Below are 5,467 nucleotides of genomic sequence, written 5' to 3'. Positions count from 1 at the left end.
CCATGCCGGGCCCTGGCACACGGAGCCGCCGCTGCCGCTCCGGGCTACCCTGGGACACCGAGCTCGGCGGCGGCGGGGCGGGTGGGGGCGCCGGGAGAGGGGTGGGGAGAGCCAGGCCGGGCCAGGCCGGGCGCAACAACACGGCGCGGCGGGGTAAGCGGGGCGGGGGAGGCCGCGCCGCACTGCCTGCCGGGAGGTGTAGTTCCCGCGCGGTGCCGGCCGGCGGCGGGGCGCCTCCGTGGACTACAGGGCCCGGCAGGCCGCGGGCGGGGGCGTGGCAGGCGAGGAGGGCGGGGCGGCAGCGCGGGGGCTGCTGGGACGCAGAGTCCTCCAGCGCGGGCGACGCTGGCGGCGCGGGGCAGGGCGCGGACTACCCACCCCAGGGGCACCCGCGCCGCGGGCGGGGCTGCAGCGGGCCGGGCCTTCGCGGCGGGGCGGGGGTGGGGGGCCGCGCTGGGCCGCCGGGCGGGGTTTGCCCTCCGGTGGGGGCGGGAGCAGGAGGACCTCCCCGTTGTCCTCACGGCACCGCTTCCCCGCCTCATGGCGCCTACCCCCAGGCTGGTGATGCCTCTCGCCAGCCCTCGCGGGGCCGTGCGCTGGAGCCCGCCGGGTGCTACCCGGCCGTCCCGGGCAGGCCTGTCCTCGGCCTGCCGCGGCGGCAGCTCTTCTCCTGCCCGCTGCCCCCCGTGAGGGCTAGGGGCTGGTGCCCCCCACCCCGCAGTGGGAGCCAGGCCCTCGCCAGGCGGGGGGCCCGGCAGAGCAAACCGGGCGGTGCGTCGTCCCGCTGGCAGAGGAGAGGGGAGGCGCGGCGAGGGGGGACGAGAGCTTTTTAATCGCCCTTTTACCAGGGTTTGCTTTGTGGTGCTGTTAAAGCACGTGCTTTAACATCAGTGACTGATTCACGTTTTCAGAGGAAAAAATAACTCTCTCAACCTCTGTTGCCAGTCAGTCAACTTTAAAACGGGGCTTGAATTTCCCTCCCCAGAGTTAACAAAACAGACACAACTTTTTACTGAGCGCTGGCATGGCTGCTTGCATACAAAGCGTTTTTCATAAGCTGTTTTTTCTGATGGTGAATTTGTGCTGCTTTTGTGAAGAGCTGTAGCAAGAGGAACAACCTTATGACGTGTGTTGCTGCATGGACAGATGGGTCTGCTGCAGCGAGCAGCCCTCGTATCCGTCTGTTTCCCTGCCCCCTGAATCAAACCATCCAGCACTTTGACGTACTTGAGTTGAAAACATCAATTAGATAGAGGACTGGTATCAAATACCCCTGTAATGAGATACAAAGGTCTTACCTGTCGGATCCCTGGATTGCTTGAGTTTTGAGTTTATACCTGCAGGAGCAGTCTTCCAGCCCCACAAAATATGATCATCTTGTCTCATAAACACCCCTATTCCAGCACAACACCTTGACTTAGGAGATCTAGGGACAGAGGAATCAAAGCTTCCTTGTAAAATGAGAAAGGAAGGAGAAAAGACTTCTGTTGCAGCAGGGACCAAGGGGTGAACCGTTCCTTGTTTGCACACGCACAAATCACCCTGTAGGGGGTTAAGTTGTGAGTCCCTGTGTATGTTACTTAGGAATTGTTTCACCACAGTGGGTTGGCTCTCCACCTCCTGTCATGGGGACTCATTAATTTAGCCATGTAGTTTCATTCTTGGCATCAGGCAAGAGGGCAAAAGTGTCACCAAAAAATGTTTACGTTAATGGGCCAAGTCTGAACATACACCAAAAAGTTGTCTCACTAACCTCACCCATAGACCTCAGGATGGTACAGTATAAGGATAACAGTGACATGGAGCTGCTAATGACTGCAAGGAGAAGCAGCAGTTAACTTGTTTTGTCAGCTTAATTTAGGGTAAATCTTTAATGGGTGATCAGCATGTGAGATTAGTATGGCATGCCCATCTTAAATTGCAAAAGCTGGCCAGCTGTTTTAGAGCTGACCCAGAAGCACAGGAGACAGAGGGGATTCAAATGTAGGCTGGTGTTCCTCCTCATTTGGGACCTGTGGGCAGCCTGCCTCATAGCAACAGTGTCCATGGGTGGGCAGGAGAGGTTGTGTGGGAATTGTGGTCTGGTCACCACCTAGAAGAAACCATATACAGGTTAGTAGCTGCTCACTTTGGTTTGGACAAGTCATATGTATAGGGCTGGAGATGATTGCTCTGTTGTAAGGCAGTTATTTCTGTGACTTTCTTGTGTGGGGAGAGCATTATTAATGTGCTCAAAAGAAGGCAGAAACAAATTGCTGACCCTGGGGAAGCAGGCTTCCCTGACTTCTCCATGGCTGTTGATAGCATGTTTGTGTCCATCACCAGGTTCCATTTGATTCCCAGAATATATCAATTGGAGCCAAAGGAGAACACAAGTGTCTTCTTACTCTCCTTGTTCCCCTATTTTTCAGTCAGTCAACAGTTTCCCCTATTTTCCTAGGGGAAACTAGCTCTCTTTTTTTTTTAACATTAGCAATTATGATTACAGAACAATCATACTACAAGTTGTATATCTATAGTTGTTGCTTCAGCACCCAGAAGCTACCTGCACATTGCGCTGAGCTGCACTTCCACAGAAAGAAATCCAGTCCCTGTGTCTAAGAGATCTATGTTTAAAAAAAGCCAGCTAAGCAAGTGCAAGAGAAGAAATATTTCAGCTAGAGGAAAGCGGTAGAGAGTTAATTATATGCTGGAGTGTCCAGGCCTACAAAAGGTCTGTTACTTGCTATTTAGGGTTAAAGCTTTCACCTGGCCCTGGGAAGCAGGGCAGGACCATGCTGTTTCCTGACTGTGGCCATCAGTGTAAGCAGGCAGCTCCTTGGGGTAGTATGGAGGACTACCTTGTTCCTGAAGCAGGTAGGCATGAAAGCAAGTATGGCTGATGGAGCAGGGAGCTCTAGGAGCTGAGCCAGCCTTGCTGCTGTTCCTTTCTTCTATGCCAGTTCTGACACTGCTGGTTAGTCTTTTCCTTCATAGCAGTATTAGTAAGTTCTTACCTGTTCTCACCTTTTGCTTCACAAACTTGTAGGAACTTTCTGCTTTGGGGGTTCCTACTCCTTTTCCTAAGCTGATTAAAATTGGTCAAAAGCTATGAGCAGAAAGAGTCAAATACATACACATGTAAGCATGTGTATTTGCTATCCGTGTGTGCTGTATGGCTGCCCAAGCCTGGATGCTGTGGGGAAATAAGGCTAAAAAACAAAGACATCTGTGTATGTTGTTGGGGGCTCTTCTCACAATAGAGAATAAATAACTTTTTAAGAGTATTATTTTCAAGGGGCTAAGCTGGTTTAGTTAATTTTTTTCTTCTCCCTTTCCTAGTTCTTTATTTTTAAAGCAGAGGGATAAACATCCAGAATAAAGAAAAATTAGGTTAAAAGCTGGTGACAAAAAAATACAGTATTTAAACAAGTCTTCTGTTCAACAGCCCACCCTGACCCCAAACCCCACTTCAATTCTGAAAGCTGCTTAAAAATAAGCTGTGCTGTGGTCCTCATTCCCAAGTCAACTTTTGCCTGACTGAAGCCTGCTCTGTTCCTGTCCACAGAACTGGAGCCTTTGTTGGAGATGCGTGCTTAACATTCTCTCTCTAAAAAAGTAATTATTTCAGAAAACTGTTGTGTATTGCTGACAGTGTGGCATGAACACATGCCATGCTGCTTGAGATAACCCATGTAATTATCTCGTAATCGAGAAATATTGATAAAGGCATTTACAACCTTTGCCCAATAAGCTGATACACTGGGCTATGTTTCTGTGAAGTCCAGAGAAGAGCATGAATAGTTGTTATGAGAAACTTCAACTGTTGTGTTCCTAAATGTTCCACTAAAGTAACACAGCTTTTACTTTTCGCTAGGAAACATTGAGTGAATCATGAGGGGTCCTGTAGCCTGCTCTCTTGCTGTTGATGCCCTTCACCAGATGCTTCTGAGAACAAAGAAACTCTTCAGTGAGATATCTCAAAGTTGCTTCCCCACTTGAAGGTAAAAGAGCTGCAGCTGTATTACCGTATCCCCACCTGTTGCCTACTTACTTGGGTCAGACAGAAAGTTGGGGGGTCTAAAATGTGTGATAAGACATCTTAAGGAGGGTCAGCCTGGAGCTCAGTGAACTCATAAAAGCAAGAATGCCAGTGAGTAGACAGCATCTGCAGGCTTGGCTGGGGCTGTAACTATTTGTGGCCAAAACAAACCATGAAGAAAGGACCTCAGGAGCTATTCCTCTACATCTCACCTGCTCTGGCTTATGAAACTTTTCCAAGAAAATGTCTGTTCATGGTTGGTTCAGATTTTTCTGTATGAATTACTCAAAACACCCAGATTTACATTGTTCAGTACCTCTTGAGAAACTTGTTGCGACACTGCTGTCAGAGAGGCCATGCAGGCATCCCTCGGAGAGCTGAGCAGAGGAGTATGGTATGGCCTGCTGTGAGATGTCCGAGGACGCGAGCAAGCCTGATGCTGTTGTTGGAGACCTGGGGCTGGCTTAGCCTGCAGCACCTCAGAGCTTTCCACCCTGTTCTCCCCCTCCCACGCGTGCAGTGGGTCTGGAGGGCCCTTCCAGCGCCCTCGCCAGTCAGACTGTGCTGTATGAGAGCTTTTATGGTAAGCAGTTTTAGAAGCAAACCTGGGTTGCTCTTTTGTTGGTGCCACCAGGTGGCAACAGTGCATTGCAGCCCCACGCTCCTTGCAGGAAGGCCACAAATAACAGCACCCACTCCTGCCAAATCCCCGTTACTCCATTGCTGCTCTTTCCCTTCCTGTGTGGGTCACGCCATATGTCTCCTGCAGCCCTTCATGCCGGAGCATGAAGTGGTGGCTCAAAGCCAGTAACTCAACACTGTGCACTCAGCTTTAAAGCACGCATCTCTCGCTTGCAAAGAAGAAGGGAGCAGCTGGCTGGGGAGCAGGGAGGTGGTGGCTGGTAGCTAGATCACTACCCTGGAATGCCAGGGTTTCCTGCTGCATGGCCCAGGCCAAGTCTGGTTCAGTTTCTCATGCCTACCCTGGGTACAATAATAGCAATTCAGGCATATTGAGGGTAAACCAGCAGAGTGTGTGTCACGGAGGGTGACAATGACTGTGCATGCAGCTGGAAACAGCTGCTAAGTGACTGGGTTACATGGTGGCTGGATGACATCAGGTCTGGCACCTCAACTTTTTCTGTACTGCTCTGTGGAGTTGTTATGGGACATTACTTGCAGCAGCAACTCAGGCACCTTGAGCCTGGAGAGCCCTGAGAAGTGGTAGTACTTTCCAAGTGTAAACAGAGCTGTGGAGCACAGTGGTTAGTCTTAGAGGGTGCGCTAGGTGTTAAGTGCTCTCCCTGAAGGTAGAGTTACTTAGCAGGATAGATGGGTTAAAACTGTACTGTAAAAAGCGCAACAGAATAACTCTCTCAATGCTGCAGTGCTTGTTCAGAGAGGAGTTATTTCTAGCTCCATTAGTATGCCGAGAGGCTGAAGTGG

This window comes from Pelecanus crispus, chromosome 9, assembly GCF_030463565.1.
Source record: "Pelecanus crispus isolate bPelCri1 chromosome 9, bPelCri1.pri, whole genome shotgun sequence".
Lineage (NCBI taxonomy): Eukaryota > Metazoa > Chordata > Aves > Pelecaniformes > Pelecanidae > Pelecanus > Pelecanus crispus.
The sequence above is the reverse complement of the archived record's forward strand: the minus strand, read 5'-3'. Positions refer to the sequence as shown.